At 41.2% G+C, this 24,575-nt stretch overlaps 1 protein-coding gene across 9 annotated transcripts in view; it reads left to right on the top strand.

Annotated features, from left to right (window-relative positions):
- Positions 1-24,575, top strand: part of AFF1 (AF4/FMR2 family member 1) — a 207,332-nt gene that overhangs the window by 80,168 nt on the left and 102,589 nt on the right. The window contains exon 1 of one of the 9 annotated variants that reach the window (XM_031664589.1): positions 21,765-22,654. The exons of the other annotated variants lie outside the window; for them this stretch is intronic. The gene's annotated coding sequence lies outside the window, so the exon portion shown is untranslated. Of the gene's footprint in view, positions 1-21,764; positions 22,655-24,575 lie in introns of those variants that run through there. 9 annotated transcript variants of the gene reach the window in all.

Raw genomic sequence — 24,575 nt, forward strand, 5'->3', positions numbered from 1 at the left:
CTTTCTTATTTTAGGAGTCATGTTTCTTTAAGGATAAAGTAAACTCGTTAGGTTTACTTAATTCTGAGTTTAAATTTGTAGGCTTTACAGAGAGTCTTGGCAGTTTATGATAAGCCTAGCATAAAACTTGATTTCTTTCTGAGGTCACTCGTATTCTGTGTTGACATCCTACAGTACTGGTATTATCCATGATCTTAGAGTATTTTAAAGAATGAAGTAGTCAGGTGTGGTGGCTCACACCTGTAATCCCAGCACTTTGGGAGGCCCAGGTGGGCGGATCATGAGGTCAGGAGATCGAGACCATCCTGGATCACACGGTGAAACCCCGTCTCTACTGAAAATACCAAAAAAATTAGCCGGGCATGGTGGTGGGCGCCTGTAGTCCCAGCTACTTGGGAGGCTGAGGCAGGAGAATGGCGTAAACCCGGGAGGCAGAGCTTGCAGTGAGTGGAGATTGCGCCACTGCACTCCAGCCTGGGTGACAGAGTGAGACTGTCTCCCCCCCCCAAAAAAAAATATTTTATTGAGGTCTATTGTATATGTCATAAAATTCACTCATGTCAAGTGACAACTCAGTGATGTTTAATTATTTTACTGAATGGAGTGACCAGTTTTATAACATTTTATCCCATACCTGGTAAGATCCCTCCTGCCCATTTACAGTTAATCCCCGTCCCCAGCCCTACCGCCATAACATACTTTCTCTCTCTGTAAATATCCCTTTTCTGGGCATTTCACATAGTGGAATCATAAATGAAGTATTATGGTTTCTTGCATCTGACTCTTTTTACTTGCATATGTATATATATTTTAAATTTACCAGCCTCAGCGCATTCTGGCCATACTTGCATAATTTTTTGAGGTTCATCTGTGGTGCACCATGTATCAGTAATTCTGTCCTTTTATCGCTGAATAGTATTCTGTTAATAGATGTGATGGACAGGTTGTCCCAGTTTTTAAAAAATTGTGAATAATGTTGCTATTAACATTTACATGCAAGACTTTGTGTGGACATATGTATATGTGTGTGTGTGTGTGTGTGTGTGTGTATATATATATATAGTTTTTTTTTTTTGGTTAGATAGCTAAAGGTGGAATTTCTGGGTCCTGTGATAGGTTTTTGTTTGACTTTTTGAGAAAATACCAAACTGTTCTTCAAACTATATGCCCAGTCTAGCTTTGAACTGATCTAATTTAGTCAATTTCTTGCAAGTTGTTTGCTATCTTCTTAGTTATTTGGGCTATGAAAGTAGTGGCTCTGAGGTCTGATCAATTTTGCATTTGATTGTTAGAAAATTATATATTGTTTTCAATTTATATGTAATCTTAAAACACAGCTCATTTTTTCCCCCATATGCAATTCTTTATTGTATTTTGTAATTTGGGCTTTTCGATTAAGAAATTCGTATCAAGGAATGTTTAAACAATGCCAGATTGAGTTTAAAATACCAATGCATGCTGATTAGTGTCAAAATAGTAAAGAAAACTCCAGCTCCGCAACTCATAAATCCCTCAAATAGCAGAATTTAAATATATTGTTTGTTAAATAGAAATCCTTTATTTTATAATTGCAAAATGGTCCTGGAAATTGTTATTACAGTGTGCATTTTAAATAAAAGCGCTCGGGCAAAAATGAGCTGTTCTCGTTCACTAGAGCCTCACATGCAAAGATAAGTTATCTAGGTGAAGCGTCTGGAAATTATTCAGACTTGGGTCCTGCCTGGGGAAGGCGGTGACTGTGTGCCCTCACTGATGGTGTGCTCTGACTTCAGGAAAAGATAGATCTGTTGCAGAAACAAAATGTTTGATGAAATGCTCTGAAAGTATCTTTAGGAGCATGTGTGATGGTAGTGAAAATGAATCATCTTTTTAGCACTCATTCTATTAAAAAAAAAAAAAAAAGAGCTGTGAGGCTCTGTCTAGAAGCTGTCTTCATTTCTTCCTTTATGAGCCTTTCAAGTGTTCTTTCAACTTGGAGAGCCTCAGTGCATTGTGGCAAGTTACTGAAATCTGCTCTGCGTATTAATTTACCTACTTAAGAATTATATCAGTATCAGCAGCTTTATGAATGTGGCCAATTCACATGCATTAAGTGTTTTTCATATTATCTGTAAATGTATTGAGTACTTCATTGTTCACTAAGAGCCAACTATTGGTGTGTGCAGGGCTCTGAGTTGGTTTAGATAAATACACTATCTCCCTCCCTACAAGGAGCTCATAGTTTGGTGGGAGAGACAGAAATGAGCAAACAAACTGACAAATAAAACAAGTGCAAATTGTGAAAACACAATGGCAAAAAACAAACAGGATACTGTGAGGGAATAATAGGGGGTGGGGAATTGGTCTTGGTTTTGGCGGGGAGAACCTCTGAGGAGGGTTACCTGAGGCAGAGAAAAGAGCAGACCATGACACATTAGAGAAATGTAATTGTCCCTCTAGAATGTACATGGAAGTAAGTGGTGATGGTGGTGAGAAGAATGGCTTTTTTTGAGACAGAGTTTCACTGTGTTGCCCACGCTGGAGTGCAGTGGCGCAATCGTGGCTCGCTGCAACCTCCAAGAATGGCATTTTTAAACAGGGATAAAAATGTTAGGAAAGGACCATCATGTGGCAGTTTCTTGAAATAAAAATTTGATCGTTTTAGTGGTTTGTAGTTCTACCAAAACTTAGCCCTGTTTTTATTTTAATAAAGGCAAAGTGAGTACCATAACAACCTAGCTATGAACTTTAAAATAGAGACTATATTTCTGAAACTTAGGCTTAATTGGCACATAAATATAAACACATTAAACAAGTGTTGAAAAGAAATTTGAGAGGACATTTTTCTTTGGGAGCCATCAAATAAGGGATATGGTAGAATTTAGAAAGGCCCCCAGCTCAGTGAGGTACAGTTATAACAAGTGAAGATTTAGACAGTAAGGAGGGCATTCCCTCTGGCTATTAAATATAAAGGTTAATTTACAAAACAACCTTTTATACGTGTGACGGACTGTTATGGGAGGTGAGGTGAAAGAAGGCCTCTATCTCTGCCAAAAAAAGTGGTGTTCTTTTTATATATTTAGCAGTAGGAAATAATCTTCTGCCTTGGATATTTTAGGAAGTAGCAGATGGTTTAAGTACCTGTGATATTATGATTATATATTGGTTTTTGTCCATGGTTCCTGGCCCATAACTCCCACAATCCTTGTTAATCTTTTGTTATAATGGTGGGGCACTTTAGGCCTCAGGAAACAGAATCTCTCTCTGTGACCTTCTCTTATCTTCCTTTCACTTGCCCAAGGCAGGACTCTAATCTGATTGTGAGTCTAAAGACTTTTATTCCAGAGAGGTCCTGCCCCATACTCTGGAGGAAGGAATGCCGCACAGAGAGGCCAAGAAAAATCTGAACTGATGGCCTTGCTTGATTTAGATCATACCCTTTTTGTCCAATCACATTTCTACATGGTGGTCAATCTTGCCTATACTATGAAGTCTCCATAAAAGGCCCACGAGGACTAGGTCTCCAGAGAGCTTCTGGATAGCTGAGCACGTGGAGGTTCCGGGAGAGTGGTGTGCCCAGGGAGGGCATGGAAGCGCCACGCCCCTTACCCCATATCTCACCCTACACATCTCTTCATCTGTATGCTTTGTAATGTCCTTTACAATAAACCGGTAAACGTTAAGTAGGTGTTTCCTTGAGTTCTGTGAGCTGCTCCAGCAAATTAATCGAAACCATGGGATCCCAACTGGAAGCCAGTCTATGAGAAGTTCTGGAGGTCCAGACCTGTGACTGGTGTCTGAAGGGGTGGCGGGGGGCAGTCTTGGGGGCTGAGCCCTCGACCTATGGGATCTGACTCCGTCTCTAGGTAGTGGTGTAGATAGTAGGAAAATCTCCTCCTCCCACATTTGATCGCAGAAATCTTCTGTGTTGATGATTGTTGTGGTGTGAGAGCAGAGGAAAAACACGGTTAGAATTTTTTGAAAACAGCACCTTTTTCTCAAGGGATTCCGTGGTTTCTTGAAACAATGTGATCACAACAAACTACTGTAGGAACTGAAAGTTTTTGTCCTTTGTGTATCACAGCTATATTTAATTACATGAAGTTGCTTCAAAGATCTGCATTCATTATCATCTCATCTCTCTTGTACCTCTCTCCACAGTTATTTTCAAATGAATGTATTGAGTTGTAGACCTTTGTGGCATAATGATTGTTTTTGTGAGTGTTTCATAACCATGTAAGAAAGAACATATTTGCTTTATTTTCAGAGTCCAGAGGTAAATGTGGTTTTGTGTCTTACATTATTTCTGTATTCTCATTTTGTCTGTTTGATCTGCCATGGACTGAGAGACGAATAAAAGCTTCATACGAGTACACTACTGTCTTAAGTTTCTTGCTTTGCAAATGTTGATGCCATGTTTTTTATTTTTATTTTTTGCGATGGCGTCTCGCTCTGTTGCCCAGGCTGTAGTGCAGTGGAGCAATCTCGGCTCACTGTAGCCTCCACCTCCTGGGTTCAAGGGATTCTCCTGCCTCAGCCTCCCCAGTAGCTGGGACTACGGGCATGTGACAACACATCCGGCTAATTGTTTGTATGTTTAGTGGAGATGGGGTTTCACCGTGTTAGCCAGGATGTTCTCAGTCTCCTGACCTCATGATCCACCTGCCTCAGCCTCTCAAAGTGCTAGGATTTACAGGTGTGAGCCGCTGCGCCAAGTAATGCCATGTTTTTGATGTACAGATAGTCATCATTGTTAATGTCTTCTTTTCAAATTGTCCCCTTTGGTACTGTTAGTTTTTCATGTATTCTGCCAGGTTTCTTTGAGTATAGGTGATATTTCTTAAAAAGATGTGTATCTTTTAATATTTTCTCCATGTGGATTTTATTTTGGTTTAAGGAGTGATGGAAGGTTTCTGAACCCTTCCTCTCTTCCCCAAGACTCGCCATTCTGTTCTCTATATTTAAGCACCATCATCAAATTCACTGTACCTTTGTACGTGTTTTAATATATGATGAGGCTGATTGCCCTTCTTTACCCTTCTGAGGTGCACTCTCAGAATTTTTGTGGCTGTTTTCTCATGTACTTTTTCCAGATGAATTTGAGTGTTCTGTCAAACAACTTGGGGCCTTATAATAGGATGACTTCCTAACAAATTTGTAAAACCTCATCCTGTTTTTCAGAAGTATTAAAGTTTTAAATGGATTACCGTGTTCTTTGTAGATTTTCATGGAATGGAAAAGGCTAAGTAGAGTGCCAGGGACTCCTGAGTCACTCACCAGACACCACTCATTTATCTTGGAGACATTAGGGAAATCCTGTTTGCCTCAGTTTATCCAGGAGTAAAAAATGTACACTTGCTCTTGTCATAAATGAATGTATTTTTAATGTAACACCGTAAAAGTGGAATATTTCTATAGGTGACTTACATCTGGCTTTAGGCAGAAGGAGTGTTTCACAGTATCATTGTTTCTGTGGATAGTATCCCACTTTCTGACAGACTTGATTGAATCAGTATGCCTTGGAAATAACAGATGTAATTTAGGCTCTTTAAAATCTTTTTTTTGTAGTTCAGTAAAACAGAAGTTAATTATAAGTTAATTGTAGTTAAAAGAGAAATGTCTTCCTGAATCTCAGCAATTTGTCTAAACATTTTCTTTTTGTTCCTTTTCAACTTTTTATTTATACGTTAAATTTTTTCACATGGTTGACTCATTCTTTGTATGTGTTTGATAAGTGATTTAGTCAACACATAGGGAAAAAGGGATTTGGATTACTTTAGACTGTTAGGATTTTTGAGATTGTCATTTTGAAGAGGAACAGATAAATCTTTCAGATCTTTATGCTTAGAAATGCCATGCTAGGGTGGGCACAGTGGCCCACCCCTGTAATCTCAGCACTTTGGGAGGCCGAGGTGGGTGGATCACCTGATGTGAGGAGTTTGAGACCAGCCTGGCCGACATGGTGAAACCCCATCTCTACACAAAAAAATTAACTGGGCGTGGTGGCGGCCTGTAATCCCAGCTACTTGGGAGACTGAGGTGGAAGAATGTCTTGAACCCGGGAGGCAGAGGTTTCAGTGAGCCGAGATCGTGCCACTGCACTCCAGCCTGGGCGCGACACAGGGAGACTCCATCTCAAAAAAAAAGAAAATAGAAAAAAAGAAATGCCATGCTAAAAACACTTTTAAAACTCAAAAATAGCCCAGGTAACGCTGACTGAAGCAAGGTATTATTTTATACATTGTGCTAGGAGCCAAGGTAGTTACAGAGATATTAACACACTGACACTTAGGTTTAGCAGATGTTCCAGTCTGTTCATGATGCTGGTGATGGGAAGTATTACTGAACACCATACTTAAAAGCTTCACTCATTCATATTTATTTGTAAGACTGTGGTAGCTAAAGAAGAACTAGTATAGCCCACAAAATCTAAATAAATCAAGGACCCTTCTAGGATGTTTTCTTCCCATGCTTACAGATACATGAGTGTTAGCAAAGAACCCAAGCATTGCCTCAATAAGTTACATTAGAATCATACATCCAAGCCAAAATCTTTATTTATTTTTAATATAGACGGAGTCTCTGTTGCCCAGACTGGAGCGTAGTGGTATGATCAATAGCTTACGGCAAATTTAGACTCCTGGACTCAAGCGATCCTCTTGCCTCACCCTCCCAGGTAGCTGAGACTATAGGCACACACCACCATGCCCAGCTAATTTTTAATTTTTTTGTAGAGATGGGGTCTTGCTTTGTTTTTCAGGCTGGTCTTTCCTACGACTTTGGGTTCTCAAAGTGCTGGGATTATAGGTGTGAGCCACTGTGCCCAGCAGGCTGAAATCATTTTATAACTGTGCTTTTGAATATTATCTTAAAGTTAGCCGGGGAAGAATTCTATTTAGTTTTTGTTTTTTGGTGTCAGTCTCATTTAAAAATTGACAAGAAAATGGATGGATATGTGGTAACTTTGTAAATTTTAACCTAATTTATGTTTAAATTATAAGAAATAGAAAAATTCAGATACTTGTATATTTATTGACTTATTATAAAAACTGCCTAAACCGAAGGATAGAAAGAACCACTTATTTATTTGAGAAGAAATTTTCTATTTTAATTAAAAAATGACTTTTTTCACTATATTTTAATGGTTGAACTGGCCAGTGTGGGTAGTTATTTCAATAGGTGTTGGAAATTAAAAAAAAAAGAAAAGTGTAGATAGTTTCCAATTTACTAACTGATTTTCTTCCAAAAATGTGTTTGGGGCATAGAAAATGTTTTGCAGAAGCAGCAGTGAAAATCATGTGATGAAGGTTAGGCCCTAGGCTAGAGCCAGAATGTTTCTTAACTTGTGCCAAAATGTCAAACATTTGGAAAAATAATGCAAAACGGTGCAATCACTGAAATAAAGCATAAAAACCATGCTTAAACAAGAGGGTTCATTCTATACTTGTGTTAGCTTTTAGCTTTGGGGGGTTTTGTGGAGGGAGAAAGAGGAGTGGTGTAAGGGATCTTTAGGTTACTTGGAGGAGACTGGAAAAAATGGATTCTTTGGGGCAGGGGCATTTCCACTGGTAAACCTGGGCACTTTTAAGGACAGAGGATTATGTATAATTTTGATCTGTGGTAATAGCAGTCTTTTATTAAGCAATTATTTATTGAGCATTCTGTTATGTTCTGATCTCTGAGCAAGGAACTTTGCAAAATGGTATCATTTAATCTGCAAGGCAGAGCTTATCACCGCCATTATACAGATAAACTGAGGCTCATGGAGATTAATTGACTTGGCCACGCTCACACAGGTAGCAAGCGACAGCTGATACACAGCTTCAGATCTACTCCAGACTTACATGTAAATGTCTTCCTTGCCCTTCATACATACATCCATGTGGCCGGTGACCCTTGATTTACTGGCGAAGCAAAGGAAAGCATAGAAAATGGAATATGGGTGGGGTGTCTGTTTATCTCTAAACTGAGCTATAACTGAAACAAAAAAAGAGGATGAGAGTAGGGAAACGTGGTATGTGTAAAATTCCTCTCAGAGTGAAGAAATGTGAGGTCAGTGTTTCCCAGTGTTAGCCTCTGGGAAGTAAGTGCCTTTTCTCCAGCTTGGTTTCGGCATGGGGAATTTGGAGAGAGATGATTTGTAGTTGTAGGGTATTTGTAACTTGGGGAACTCCAGCAATATTTGGGACAGGGGATGTCCGTGGGTGGAACCTTTTTGTATAAAAGGTGTGAACCTTCATCCTCCTTTAGGATCCTGCCTTTTTTTTTTTTTTTTTGAGTCTTGTTCTGTCTCCCAGGCTAGAGTGCAGTGGCGCTATCTGCTCAATGCAGCCTCTGCCTCCCGGGTTCAAGCAATTCTCCTGCCTCAGCCCTCCTGAGGCTGAGATTACAGGTGCCCACCACCACACCCGGCTAATTTTTAAAATATATTTTTTAAAATATAGAGATGGGGTTTCACCACGTTGGCCAGGCTGGTCTCAAACTCTTGGCCTCAAGTGATCCACCCGCCTCAGCCGCTCAAAGTGATGGGATTACAAGCATGAGCCACTGCACCCAGCCCTGATCCTGATCCTGATCCTGATCCTGCTTCTTTAGAAGAAACTGATATTTAGAATAAAACATTTTTCCACTCCTTCATTTTTAGTGTGAAATGCATGCATCCCTTTGCTTCTGCTGTGAGATATCACATTTTATGCCATCGTTGGGTTCCCCTTTTTTTTCTGATGTCCTCTTATCCTGCTCTGTAGGCTGTCAGCTCTAGTGACTATCTGTCGTGTTTAGTATTGAGTTATCTCCCTTTTTAGGGAGGAAAGGGATGTGATGGGAGAGGCATAGGCAGAATGGAGGAGAGGGCACCAAAGCCTGTGCTCCTTTGCCAGCACTTGGACTCCAGCTGTGTACAATAATAATGACTCACAGTTATTGAACACTAGGCACTGGGCTCAGCACTGTGTCTGCATTAGTTAATGTAATTATTACAACAGCCCAAAACTTTTTGGTACAATTATCATCCCTATTTTAGAGAGGACGAAACTAAGGCTTAGAGAGTGTGTGGCTTACCCTGTTGGCTGTACCTGGTAGTGACAGGATCTCAGAGGTGCCTGTCATAAATGTAGCTATTGGCAAAGATTTCCCGTCAGTTCCTTCCGTCCTGCATTGTTGTGGTGGCTGCTATTCCAGTAGAGAAGTAACACAGTGACTTGGGGAATATTTCTCATTCTCTACAGCGGTGGTTCTCCACAGGGGAGGAGATTTTACTCTCCCCTATCCGGGGGATATTTGGCAATGTCTGGAGACAGATATGGCTGTCCCACCTGGGAGGGGGGTGTGCTACCATCATCTCAGATAGAGGCTAGTGATGCTGCCGACGTCCTACAATATACAGGACAGCCCCATCACTAAGAATTACCTGGCCCCAGGTGTCAATAGTGGAGAACTCTCGCTCCGCAGGTTTCCCCTAGTTCCTATGCATGGAGATGTTTGTGTTTCAGAGAGCATTTGTACATTGTCATCAGACCCTAAATCATGCTGGCCTCAGGTGTCAGTTACTTGACCTGTATTTGCTTAGGACACAGTATGTGCAAGACACTCCTGGGTGCTGTGTGGGTTACACAGCCTTAGCCTACCCCTCACCCCCACATTTAGTGAGTAAATGATTTACCCAAAGAATCACAGTTAGGAAGTGGCAGAGTCTAGGTTTGAATCCTTCTGTAACTCCAGAGACCATTTTTTTTTTTTTTTTTTTTTCTTAAACTGAGTATCGCTCTGTAACCCAGGCTCTGGAGTGCAGTGGCATGATCTTGGCTCATTGCAACCTCAGCCTCTTGGGTTCAAGCAATCCTTATGCCTTAGCCCCCAGAGTAGCTGGGATTACGGGTGTGTGTACTTGTAATTAAAAATTAAAAATTTGCAGCCTGGCACGGTGGCTCACACCTGTAATCCCAGCACTTTGGGAGGCCGAGGCAAGCATATCACCTGAGGTCGCGAGTTTGAGACCAGCCTGACCATCATGGAGAAACCCTGTGTCTACTAAAAATACAAAATTAGCCGGGCGTGGTGGTGCATGCCTGTAAGGCTGAGGCAGGAGAATTGCTTGAACCCAGGAAGCGGAGGTTGCAGTGAGCCGAGACTATGCCATTGCACTCCAGCCTGAGCAACAAGAGGGAAACTCTGTCTCAAAATGAATAAATAGGTAAATAAAATTAAAAATTTGCCATGCACACCCAGCTAATTTTTGTACTTTTAGTAGAGATGGGGTTTTACCATGTTGGCCAGGCTGGTCTCGAACCCTTGACCTCAAGTGATCCTCCTGCCTCGACCTCCCAAAGTGCTGGGATTACAGGCGTGGGCCACGATGCCCTGCTGAGACCATTCCCTCTACTCATTTACTGTGATGGTAACCAAAATGTTCCGTCCTGTGTCATGTTCAGCCTTCTCCCTGCCCCCTTCAGTTTCAACAAAGTTGTGGCAGGAGACTGACAAACAGCAGTCTCTGTGTGAGGACCTTGAGTGGCCATCCAGTTGCTCTGTAGTAGGAAGTGGTAGGGAAGTTGGAGGTGAGGAGGGCCTGTTAGTAGGAAACTGAGGCCAGACTTCTAAAGGAGCAAGGAAAGAATTCCGAATGACATGGTTCCTCAGCATGTCTGCAGGGAGGAGATTGATTGCAGCAGCATTTGGAACTAGCTCAGAGGAGAAACAACGGGGGAAGGGAGATTGGTACATACAAAGTAACTACCTATTGTATTACAGATTTGCTTATGTAAAATGCTTTTCTAAAATCTGGCTCTCTCGTATTTTATATATCAGACGTAACTCAAACTAGATGAAATAGAACCATTGACTCGATCCTTCCTAAAAGCTCAAGGCTTTCTGGCTTGGTAATTTTGTGGGGAAGGACTTGCAGGAAAAACACTTTGAAATATGAAGAAGGAAATGTGATTCCGGTGGTTTCTTTATAGGCCCTAAATCAGTACAGGAAGAAATAGGACAAGAACCAGAGAAGATTAACTTTCTGAAACTTCACAAACAACCTAATTCTCAAGTAGGGAAAAGTATGATATTTTAAATAATGAATACTGGGGGAGGAAACCAGGGAAGGTGAATTAAGTCTTCACAGTGGCTGCTAAGGAGATTGCCCTGAAAACTTTCCAGGTCGGAATTTGAAACTTACTCTACAAATGTATGCATGTCTCTCTACTAGATGGCTTGTAGTTTCCCAGTAGAGCAAAAAGCAGTAGCCAGAGAAAGATTTGAAGGCGTTAGGTAAGGGCTCCAGTTTTGCTTGGCGTGCATGCATGGATACACATGTAACATGCACAGTTCTGCTATTTCAGTTCTGCTGACAGCTGATGAAATCATATGTCTCACAAGTTTAGGACCACTCTTGAGTTCTTTTCCTTTCAAAGATTTGCTGTAATATTTCATAGATAAATTTATGCTTCCAAATTACTCCTTTCTGCTAAAATCTGAGATTTAACCAGAAGCCTGTAAATACCCTAGAGGAGAGAGGAGAGTCTGTTGGAAAAATGTGGGGTACACAATGATCCTACCACAGTGTTTTGACCAAATTTAATAGTTTATTCTTGTGTTTTTCTCTAACATATGAACATTTTCAAACATTCAGAAAAGTTTAGTGAATTTCACAGTAAAAAGCCTTATTCCCAGATTATAAGTATATATTAAATAGTCCTAATCCAAAATCCTAAACATTCCAAAATCTGAAACTTTTTGTTGTTGTTGCTGTGGATTTTTTTTTTTTTTTTTTTTTTTTTGAGATGAGTCTCACTGTCGCCCAGACTGGAGTGCAGTGGTGTGATCTTGGCCCACCGCAACCTCTGCCTCCTGGGGTTCAAGCGATTCTCCTTTCTCAGCCTCCCAAGTAGCTGGGATTACAGGTGTGCACCACCACGCCTGGCTACAAAATCTGAAACGTTTTGAGTGATGACATGACACTCTAAGTAAATGCTTATTGGTGCATTTTAGATTTCAGATTTTAAGATTAGTGGTGCTCAATGCCAATGTTCCAAAACCCCCCCCCCCCAAAAAATTGAAACCCAAAACACTTACTGTCCCAAGCATTTCAGATAAAGGGATACTCAGTCTGTATTAACATTTTATTTTACTTGCATTACTTATATGCATCTCTTTGTTGCTGTATCTATCCATTAATGTATTTTTATGCCTCTTGTATAAGTTGTGGGGGAGTATACGTCCCGTAAATAGCTTGTATATCATTAACTAAAGTTTGGTATTTTTTTTTTTTTAAGTTTTTTTCCTTTTGGTATAAAATGCAGTGAAAGGCACAAATTTTAAGTGTACTGGTCCATTTTGACAGTGCATACATCTGTGTAACTCAGAGTCCTAGTAAGATTGGGAACTATTCTTAAGGTTATTTTTTGATGTATATTTGGGAAGATGATTAGAAGTTGAGTAAACAAACACATAACCTGTTTTATTTTTCTTCCTCTCAGGATGTCGTTTCAATTTTTTAAAAACCTGTTGTATGAAGTTGTATGTGCTTTATAATACCTCATTTTGTAGAGATTATTTAAATAATTTCTTGAGGTCTCAGACCAAAGCTCTTGGATTAAGGTATGTTTTTCTTCAACTAGGTTGTCTTTTGCTGAGAATTAAAGATAAAATTTTTAGAACCAGCCCTTCTCACACTGAAGGAAAAGTGGAGACTCATGTCCATTTAAGACCTCCCCATTTTTGGGTAACAGTAAAATGCATGTGACAGAATGTATTAGTAAATCATTCCCTACCACTTTAGGAGTGCATTTATTAGAGAAATGCTAGGATTATTGGATTGTGTTCTTCCAGTGTTATGCTGTTGAAGTTGTGGGAAGGCAGGTAGAGTGTCCCCAAAAGAGGTGGCCTTAGTTGGTGTCTGTCATCCTACACAGGTGGGGTCTTTTATTTCATGGCCAGGGCTCTCAGGGGCTTCCTTTTGGCCACACTGGGAGAAATCTGGGGGTGAGTGAGTGTCCTCCCAGGTAAATTAATGGTGGGTCTGTGGATAACCAGGGGCCCCAGACTGAAATTGGGCAGGTTGTAATTTGTCAGGTACCTGGATGCATGTTACCTGTTTCTTTTTATTCTGTTATCCTCTAGCATTTGGTAAACTTTGATATAAATATTGTAGCTGTTTCTGAGCTACTTTATTGTAAGAGAATAGTTGGGAGTCTGTGATTAGGCTAGAATTATAAGGGAAACAGGGTCTCCCTGAGTGCAGGAGGTTTTCAATGGGAAGGAATAGGTGATAAGAATATGTAAGAGGTTCACTCTACCTCCATTTGAAGACAGAGGTTTAATGTTACGAAGACTGTCAAGCAGTTTCCTCCTTACACTGTCAGCCTGACAGATTTTTTTTATGTACATAAAGGTATTCAGATCTAGCAGTGCATTCTCCTACCAGACTTTTAAAGAATCAGGACATTTGAGGAACAGTAAGTTCTGACCTTTAATTGCGGCCACTGGCTTAATTCTTCATATTTTCCAAAAACCACACCCGCCTGCTGGAGTAGATAGCACAGGGAAATTGGATGGACTCCCTGTGCCTTGGGAGTTCTTAATCTCAGAGTGTCTCCTAGTGTTTTCTTTTGCTGTGCTGTCTCCTGCATATCCTGTCCTTTCCATTTATTTTACCCTCAAATTATAAAGAATTGCAGTGTGAAGTCCGTTAATCACTTGAAGATGCAGCCAGAACAGTGACTGGAATGGTTTCATACCTCATGGGTTTCCCACACTTCCGTCAACACACACTTCACAACACCTTGGAGGTATTGTGAAAAGCTCAAGTTTTGGAGATGGGGAAGAGTTCTGAAGATGTTGGATGACATTGTACAGTGAGTGGAGGCTGCCTGCTTGGCACACTTTCCGTCACACATCACATTATGCTAATCTTTTGAAATAAGGGGGAAAGACATTTAAATGAGATAATTAGAGATAAGAATGGAGATTTTCATCTTTTTCCTGAAGTCAAGAAGGCAGATAAGGAGAACTTGCTGTCACTGAAAGACTGTATATTCTACAAGAAGTTATTTCAGAAGCAGTCTCTATTCCTTTAGGCTTTACACTGAGCTTTTAAATGAACTTTACAAAAAAAAAAAAGTCACCCCTCGTGTTTCTTACTAATTTAGGGACTAGTCCAGGGGGTCAACAGACCTTTTCTGTGAAGGACCAGATGGTAAATATTTCAGGCTTTGCAGCCCACGCGGTTTATGTTGCCCCTACTCAACTCTGCTGTGGTAGGACCAAAGCATCCATAAGCGATATGTAAGCAAATGGGTATCACTGTGTTCCAGTGAATCTTTATTCATAACAATAGGCAGCTGGTCCAGATTTGGCCCACGAGCCATAGTTTGCCAATCCCTGGGCTAGCCCGTCTTTTTATTTCTTGCTAACTTTAAGGAACATTTTAAAGTTGAAATTTAAAGATTGGCCAATGTTAAATATGAATGGTTAAAAAAATTCTCCCCCCTTTGCCACTGGCAGTCTTACCCTTCTTTAATTTTACTTACAAGTCTGAAACACTGGTCTAAGCATGTCAGGAAATAAGGGAACAGTTTGGAGGTGGGAGTCTGCAACTAAATATTCGTTTAAAATTTACACTGAGCTTTTTTTTTTCCCCCATTCCATTTCACATTGTTAATGTTGGCTCAGCAAACAGAATGATATGTGGAAGTCTTGTAAAACAGTGTAAAATCATTTGAATTAGGAAGTTAGGCCAGACTTTTCACAGCAAAGCTCTGATTAACCAGCGTCCTGGTGCTCTGTGCAGACCCAGTGCTGAGTGACTCACATTCCCGAGATTGAGCCTCTTTTGGGCAATGAGGAGCAAAAGGGATCTGGGAATGGTGATCGGTTTTGTTTGTGTGATCATCTGAGGCCCCAACTGAGTACATTTGCATTCTAAAGTCCCACATCCAGGCTCGGTTCATTTCCCGAAAACTGACAGTTTTCCACGTGCGCAGTAATTTGAGATTGTTGTTTCAGGCTGAGGAAAACCCACAGGCCGTTGTCCGGGGTGGGGGTAGGAGGGTATTGCAGCCTCTGAAAGATAATTGAGGCACTCCAGACCAGTGGAGTGGGTGGCTGCAAGACGTTATCGTCCCCACAGGTTATCAGGCATGCTTTCGGACCCATCCTGTGAGAAATCTGAGTGGAGTAAGACGATGCAAACACCCTACGGTGAATGATCACTCCCCTACAACTTAAGTGCTGTCTTGGGGTGGAGGCCTCTTTCTCTCTTGGAAACTTCTGCTCATCCTTCAAGATTCAGCTCAGATGTCCCTGCTCTTCATTAAATAAATCACCCCAGGCTCCACCATTTAGAGTTCCTGTTTTTCTCCTTAGTCCTTTAGTACTTGTAATCAACCTCCAGGATCACACTTAGGTTTTTTTTGTTTTTTTTTGTTTTTTCTCCTTCATTGTGTATCTCACTAAATTGTGGAATCCCTTACCCTTTTATCCTTAGGTCTAGCACATAAGAGGAAGTCAATGTTTACTGGAAATAAGGAGCTTTTCTGTTCTCATTCTGTGAGGCTTACGACCTTGAAGTACAGAAAGCCATAGACAAATGCATTTCTGTTCTCAACTTTGACATAAATAATATTCAAAATACAATTCTGGTTTGAAGAAATTATTTTATAAACTTGTGAAATATAAATTGTCACAGTGTATCTGGTAATTTTGAATGTTTGCTTATTGTTTACTTGCAGTGGATATATTAGTGTCTGCTTTTCAGAGAGTAGATAGGGAAACTTTACAGCCTTATCAAGAACTTAACATTATTAAGGACTCTACAAATTCTCAAATATATGTCTGTCTTAATTGAACTCTCAGATTCTAGTTTTTTAGCGTTGGCTGAAGGTTAGAGGGATGCTTTAAGATTGATAAATACCATTTCTTTTATGCAAGTGAACTGCCTGTTGGTAATGATGGTGAAAAGATGATATATTCTGCATATAAATGTTGACAGCTGGGCCAAAATCCAGCCCAAAGAATCCTGACAAGCTTTGTAAGGCTCACAACATGGCTTAGCAGAGGTCAAATGAAGGGAGACTTCTCCAGAAAAACAATGACTTACTGTTATAGCGAGTAGTAGGAGGTGAGCTGGGGTTATGATGAAAATGAGAATATTTAGAAACATGTAATTGTTGCTTGTTACCGTATAAAATACCAATAGATGTTTCCAGCTTTCTTCTCCTATAATAATCTCCCTGTTCTTCCTACTTGAAATGTCTGTGGAATGAAATGGAGCAAAATGAAACTGCCTCTAGTTTTTGTGACATTAAGCTTTCTTTCTGTAGAAACAAGTGTGTGTGTGTAATTCAATAACCAAAGGGAAAGATAACCAAAGTCAAGATGTAAAGGAAAGCGCTGATGATTCTTTAAAAACATTTATATGGACAACTTATTCCTCCATTTTTTTGTTGTTGTCTGCATTGTGTAATATGCAAATAAGGTTAAGTATCTGCTTTGTGGCCCATGTGTTGTTTGCTAAGAGCCTGGAAAAAACTTCTCAGTTGTAAGAAGTTTATCTCTTTGTATGGATGTGTCCACAGCAGCCTGTTTAACTAGGTTTAAAATATAATTGACAGTGGTTTCTCCTAGTGGCAGTTGTTGACTGGGGGGATGGAGGATCCTTGAATTTAATTTTGGATATACTCTCCCATGATGGAATGAGCTGGAAGTGGAGAGTGGAAGAGCCCTACAATTTTTTTGGTTTATTCAGCAATTGAAAAATGTGTTGATGGGTTCCTGTGTACTGATTTCAACAATACATGTTTCAAGCTGTGTGCAGGGACTCACACCTGTAGTTCCAGCATTTTAGGAGGCCAAGGCAAGAGGATTGCTTGAGGCCAGGAGTTTGAGACCGACCTAGGCAACAAAGCAAGACCCCGTCTCTACAAAAATACTTAAAAATTAGCTGGGCTTGATGGTGTATGCCTGTAGTCTCAGCTACTTAGGAAGCTGAGGTGGGAAGATCCCTTGAGCCCAGAAGTTTGAGGCTGCAGCGAGCCATGATTGTGCCACTGCACTGGGTGATAGTGAGACCCTGTCTCAAAAAACAAAACAAGAATAAATGTTTCTTAATATTTTATTCTTTAGAGAAATAAATTGCATCTTGCCAGTTTCCTTATTATCCTATTGTTCCCCACTGTTCTTATCAATACACAGACATTGCTTTTCCTTTCATTTTCCAAGTGTAAGCCTTTTCCTGTTGCTTTTTTGCTGCTGGTTAGCAAGTCTAAATGCTGAGCATTTGTTCTGGCTGAAGCTGTGCTGGTACATTGGCCGAATTTCAAAGGTTTTTCTTATTGTATGTGGTGCAGTTGGTTCTCTGGAATGTATGCGTTAGAAGTTCAGTGGCTGGGAGGGACTCTTCCTTTTGGAATGGTAAATCCTGTCCCGTGTTCCAAGCTATTCTGTAGAATGTACCTCATTCAGTTTGGTGTATGTTTGGGATTATCTGGTGCTTAAATTAAGTAAAAGTATATTCACTTAGTATATTTGATCTCTTATGGGCTATAGAAGTTAGTTATTTCTTAAAACCGGATTTGCTCCTGAATAACTTGAGAGAAGAGTTGCCTTTTAAAATCGCCTTGGGGACATTTCAGCAGTCTCTTCTTGAGGCAAGATGAATTTCGGAATAATTTGTTTTTCTGTTTTCTGTGTGGGACTTGAAAATTTGATGTATTAATCAGTTTAGAGAATGTTCTTCCTAACTGCCTAGTTTTTAAAAAATGTATTACTAAATGGTTAACTTCAAAATGTATTAAAAAAAAAAAACTATTGAGTCTCTGGATCTGTATGTAGAGTTAGATGTGCAGAATCTCACTTACTCAACTAATATTCATATGGCCTGATGGGTTAGTGCTGGGTAAATAGGATCAAGAGGGAAGGAGTGACTGACCTGCAGCCACGTGCATTCTTCCTTGGGATGGATGCGGGGAGTCAGATGATGACTGAACAGATGAGTGAGTAGACAGGATCATTTTAGATGGTGACTGAAAGGTGAAGTGCTGGAGAGCACCTGCTGGTGGCGGGGACTGGCTGAGGAGCCGATAGTTATAACCTGAGATATTAGTGGAGAGAGAGCCAGTCATCCTCAGCTTTAGGCGCAGAGCACGCAAACGGGGATTAGCAGTGCACAGCAGTGCACAGCTTGACCTGTTCCAGGCATGAAAAGACAGGCAATCTGGCTAGTATTCCAGGGAGGGTAGGGGGAGGAAGGATGCTAGATCTCGGAAGTGTGCTGGGAATGGGGCCTCGTTGGCCAGGCTTCTGGATTTTAATTTTGAATGCTATAGCAAGCCTGTGGAGAGCTTTCAGCAGTGGAAGGACCACTGAATCTGCCTTGCATTTAAAATTATCTGTCTGGATCCTGTATTTTCTTGTGTTGTTCCCCATGATGCATTTATAGCAGCATGGAGAGATTTGTGTATTGTCCAAGTTTTCGTCCTGGAGGTAGCTTTCTAAAATTATTCTGAATCTGTTGATTTAAAACTAAATGTGTATTTTCTCTAAGTGTTACCCAAACATTGTACCTTTTCTTTTACTGTAGTGCACTTGGGGTTTTATGACTAATTAATAAGTGTGGTAAACTGAATAAAATCTGTAACATTAACTGATTAACACATGGTGTTAGCTGAGGCAATTTTCTTGGCCCATCTAGGAAAGGGTGTTGTCAGCCTGTCTTCTAGGTTTGAGTCATTTGATGGGTAAAAGAATTTGGTAAAATCAGTTTTAGGTATCAGACAATGAGTCACATTTTGTTGTTAGATAATAAATAGGCTGGCAGAATACAGAATTCTGAATCATTGGAAATTGAGTAATGCTTGAATATAATTCAGTAAAAGATGCATATTAAGCATCACATTCGCTAAGCACTATACTGGGTAAGGAACCCTCAGAAATAGTCCGTGCCCTTAAGGAGGAGCTCACAGTCTAATAAGGAAAATCTATAGGCACACATATATAAGGTCTATCTAGTTTGAGTAAATAGAAACATAGACAGCAGAGGTATCCTAGAAATGGAGGCAGTGATACTGAGGAAGACTTTTGAAAGGCAGCAGTTAGAGACCGGGCAGGGAGAAGATCTGCTTCCCAGAGCCTCCCTGCTTCTTGTGCTTAAAGGGTAGAGGATGAGGCAGAACACAGGAAGGGTGCTCTTACCCTGAGGGCTGAGGCAGGCAGAAGTACCGCTTGAAATACCCAGAAGGCCTGGCACGGTGGCTCACATCTGTAATCCCAGCACTTTGTGAGGCCGAGGAGTGTAGATCACGAGGTCAGGAGATCGAGACCATCCTGGCTAACACAGTGAAACCCCGTCTCTACTAAAAACAAAAAAAATTAGCCAGGCGTGGTGGCGAGCGCCTGTAGTCCCAGCTACTCGGGAGGCTGGAGAATGGTGTGAACTTGGGAGGCGGAGCTTGCAGTGAGCGGAGATCGCGCCACTGCACTCCAGCCTGGGTGACAGAGCAAGACTCCGTCTCAAAAAAAAAAATGTTCTCATTCAGGAGCTTTAATCCTGTAGGCACCAGGGCTCCCAGAAAGGTTTTAGGTAGCTGAATAGCAAGATGAGATTTATGATTTTTAGAAAGATCAGTGATGCAGCTTTGTGGAGATGGACAACCCAGAAAGAGGAGCCTCTCGGGGCCACATTCTGAGTGAGAAGTGAAGTCCATTTTATTTGAATATTGGACGCTTCATAGATTTCATACCCAAAACATTTTTTTAAAAGCTGGGGAATGAATTAAAGGAAGAAAGCATTAAGAAAAAGACTTTAAGCTTGCTTGTCTACATTCTTAGCTTGTGACTCTAGGATTTTTAATTTTTGTGGCTGTATTGAGAGACTTTCACCAGCCTCATCATTTTGCAGGTATGTGATGTGGTCCTTCCGGGTCAGTTGAGAGTGTGTGACATGAGTGGCCTGGTAATGAGGCCAGCACTCTGATTGGTCCTACTACAGACCAGAAGAGCAGGGGAAGAGCCAACACCTATCCACATTTCTGATTGGTGCCAAATGAGCAGTGCCAATGAGGCAGTGTGTGGCTGTGCTCACCAGGGGGCTTTACAACTAAAGGGAGACATAAATAACTAGTCAGGTGACTGACTTTATCTCAGGTTAAAAAAACTGGTTTATCTCTGTTGCCATTGTGGAGGGTAATTTCTGTATATCCCCTTGCTTGACTGCTGGTAAGCACTTGACATCAGTCTCAGGGACTGAATTTTCTGAAATTTGTAACATCAATATGCTTACATTGCATATAACATAAAGACATGTTTTATTAACCCCTAGCTATAGATTGCCAGCTTTTTGAGGTGAGAAGTGATTTCTTTGGTGTGGTTTGTGTAATTGTTCTATATGCATGCTGGCCTTGCTTACTCAGTACTAGTTTTTTATTGTTAAAATATGTTTGGAAGATGAGAGGCTTGGTGTGCTGCACATGGGAACACATTAGCTCATCTGCTTCCTCTTCCCCCATCCGACTTTTGTGTTGGAGCTATGTATGCCCAACCACACAGTTTTCCTTACTGTCCCTTAAAAACCAATTGATGAGGAAGACAAGTTCTTGTGTGTTTCTATCTGTAAGGTAAAAAATACCTCTCAAAATAGACTTATGAGATCTATTAAGAGAAACAAAGTAGGTTATATTAACTCCCCCAATTAAAAAACATCAGCTGGGGCCCGGTGCGGTGACTCACACCTGTAAACCCAGCACTTTGGGAGGCCAAGGTGGGCAGATCACAAGGTCAGGAGTTCGAGACCATCGTGCCGAACACGGGTGAAATCCCATCTCTACTAAAATTACAAAAAAATTAGCTGGGCGTGGTGGCAGGCGCCTGTAGTCCCAGCTACTCAGGAGGCTGAGGCAGGAGAATGGCATGAACCCGGGAGGCGGAGGTTGCCGTGAGCCGAGATTGCCGTGCCACTGCACTCCAGCCTGGGCGACAGAGCAAGACTCCGTCTCAAAAAAAAAATCATCTGCTGGTGTTTGAATGTTGGAACGTATTCTCTAATATGGCAGTGAGTTTCTGCTTTTTTTGTCTCTCCCTGCTTTTTTTGTCTCTCCCTGCCTTGTTTTTGAGACAAGCTTCTTGCTCCGTCTTGCTCTGTTGCTGAGGCTGGAGTGCAGGGTGTGACCTGGGCTCACTCCAACCTCTGCCTCTCAGGATCAAGTGATCCTCCCATTTCAGCTTCCCAAGTAGTTGGGACTACAGGAGTGTGCCACCATGCCCAGCTAATTTGAGATTCTGCTTTACACAGATGGATCTAAAATTACTCGCTAACAATCTAAGACTGAGTTCAGAACCCAAAATCAGTTTTCAGAGCTTCTAATGAGAGTTATTGCAAAAATGATTAACACTTCAGTATTTCTTTATCCCCAACCTGACGTTGCTATAGTATATGAGGCTCTTTCTTTTGTTTTTAATCAGAACTTTTATACAAATAGATGCTTTCTTATTGTGAAAAGAATTTAAAAACAGGATGTTAACAAATGCTCCCCAAACCATATCACCACTTAACATTCTGTACCCTAATGCCATGCTGCTTGATGGTAGGTTTTTTGTTTTTGTTTTGAGACGGAGTCTTGCTCTGTCGCCCAGGCTGGAGTGCAGTGGCGCGTTTTCAACTCACTGCAACCTCCGCCTCCTGAGTTCAAGCAGTTCTGCGTCAGCCTTCCGAGTAACTGGGATTACAGGCACCCACCACCACACCAGGCTAATGTTTTGTAGTTTTGGTAGAGACGGGGTTTCACCATGTTCGCCAGGCTAGTCTTGAACTCCTGACCTCAAGTGATCTGCCCGCCTCGGCCTCCCAAAGTGCTGGGATTACAGGCATGAACCACTGCGCTTGGCCCTGCTTGGTAGGTTTTTGTGAAATGTATCCTTCCAGACCTTTGCTGCATATTAACAGGCATACAGAAGTACCAGGCAAGTTCATTTTGAAAGGTAAATTAACATGTCTTTCCTTAGAATTGATGTGACTTTTTAGTCACATTTGCTCAAGTGTAGAGTTTAAAACTTGCAGGATGCATTTAAGATATGCAAAATATCTTACTGGCTCTGAGTCCTGGAGAATGTTTACGATGGGTACCAAGAATGTAAATTTCACTGTCATGTATCACCCTCCTAGAGAATGGCAAGAAGATGTGTGGGCAGTGTTTTCAAGGTTGATTTAATTTTGCAAAATGGGGTCACATAAAACTTTAAAAATAAATACTATAATAAATTATGATAATACTGAACCTTCTGTGGCAAACAGAAGTGAGTAGCATAGAGTGCTAATGCCCTGAGATAATCCCCTGGGGGCTCTTCCAGGAAAACAACTGACATCGTGCTATTTTTTCATTGTACTTGGCTGATATTTTTAATATGAAATCAGATTGTAAGACTTTGTTTTAGGATTAAGTCTCTGATTACTTTCTTTATAAATTTTAAGAACGTTACTCATGTTAGGTATTGAGAGTGAAAACCCTGGGATGATTTAGCTGAGTGATTTTTATTATGAGAAAGTCTCTTACAAATTCTTTCACACAGATGGAGAGAGGAAAAAAGTCTCCATTCTTTGAAGCAACATTTTATCCTGCCTTCAGACATGGAGCCACTTTGATTTCTCATGTTTAAATTGTATTTGGAAATCAAACTAATATTGTGCTTTGAGGTATGTTGATGTTTTTTCATAAAGCCAATGTGTGAAAAATGTTTCCTGCGTGTTAGATGGTAGGAATAGGGGAATGTGGAAACAAAAGGCTAAAAGATGGGCTTACAAAGTTGAGATGTGGCTTTTAAAATAAACAAGTCGCTTACATGGTGTGGAAGAACCCTAGCCTCCTGTCTTTTTGCCTCCCTGTTTGTGACAGATCTCTATCTCACCATCCTCTAAGCTGGGGTTGCCCAACTTTTGTGTGTTTATGTGTTGCTTTATCCTTTGTACATTCAAATCACAATGGCATAGTGCTTCTAAACAGTAATAAGACTTAATCCTTTCCAGAGTTAATGTACACTGTTGATTTTAGGATTTTCCCTTTCCTTCCTGTCAGATGTCTCCAGGCTTATGAAGATAAATATATAGGAGAAATCACACTCCACCATCCAAGAGAGAGTTAAAAATTTAAACTCGAATTCTAGAGAGTTGGTGACATCTATCAGAGGAAGGCCTATGTGAAGTGACCAGTCAAGGGTGATAAATGGGTAGTCAGCTGTGCACAGCCAGCCCTGTGGGCCGTGAGTTACCATGGAAGCACCGAATGGCATTCAGCAATCCCGCATGACTAACCTAGTTTAGCAGCAGGGCCCATGGGCTCCAGCCTGGGAGAAGGTGCTTACAGCCAGATGATACCAGAGCCAACACACTGCCCCACGTCTCACGCCCAACTTGGGCCTTTCTGTTACTATCTTTTCCTCATCCACATATGCTATTTCCTTTTTTAGTGTGAGGGAAAGAGAAAAAGGAATTACTCTCACTAATCCTTACAGAGTTGTGATTTCTTACATTTTACCACAATATTTTAAACACATCCATCCCCACCCCCAGGAAGCATTTGAAAAGTCAGAGTAAATGTGCCCTGACAGGCCCCAGCATGGGGTTGACTAAATGACTGTATTGAGGGGCTGAACAGGCAGCTCTGAATTCCTCAGGATTTTCACCACCTTTCCAAAAGTGAGAGCATCCTGGCACATTTTAGATTTCCAAAGCTTCGTTCAAACTCTTGTGCTGAGTTAGTAGATTCGGTCAGTGAAACATCTATGGCACAGTCCCCCTCTCATGGCTCAAGTGTTTATGTTCTGCAGGTGAGTTTTCACATGTGACTGCTCTCACCAGGCACTGGACACTGAAGCCTGTGGTTCTCCTCATTTCTAGTTCACTTAACTGAAAGAAAAATGTGGAGGAGGTAGATTGATGGATTGTGTGGAGATCTTTTGATGCATCAGGTTGAACCTCAAAGATGGTGACAGTAGTATGTGATCTGAAGGCAAGAACCTGGTTACTGAAAGGATTATTTCCCTATCTAAATAGATTTTTGTAGACTTCTAGTAGAACTCATGGTGTCTGTGGCATGGTCAGACTTTGCACCCTCCTTCCCAGGGGCACATCAGAGGCTCTGAAACAAGAATTGTAGCACAGTTTTTATATTTATGTATTTATTTGTTTGTTTATTTATGAGACAGAGTCTCGCTCTTTAGCCCAGGTTGGAGTACAGTGGCGTGATCTCGGCTCACTGCAGCCTCCATCTCCTGGGTTCTGGCGATTCTCCTGCCTCAGCCTCCCAAGTAGCTGCGATTACAATCACTTGCCACTACACCCGGCTAATTTTTGTATTTTTAGTAGAGACAGGGTTTCGCCATGTAGGCCAGGCTGGTCTCAAACCCCTGACCTCGGGTGATCCTCCCACCTTGGCCTCCCAAAGTGCTGGGATTACAGATGTGAGCCCTTGTGTCCGACCCACAGTTTTTATAACTGAAAGAGCTGTGTCATGCCATTGGCCATCCTTCTCTCCAAGGGGCCCTCTGTTAGATCCTTCCTCAAGGACAGGCCTGTGTGGATCAGTTTAACCAAACATCCGTTTTGTGGCTCTGAGATG

This window comes from Papio anubis, chromosome 3 (assembly GCF_008728515.1).
Source record: "Papio anubis isolate 15944 chromosome 3, Panubis1.0, whole genome shotgun sequence".
NCBI lineage: Eukaryota > Metazoa > Chordata > Mammalia > Primates > Cercopithecidae > Papio > Papio anubis.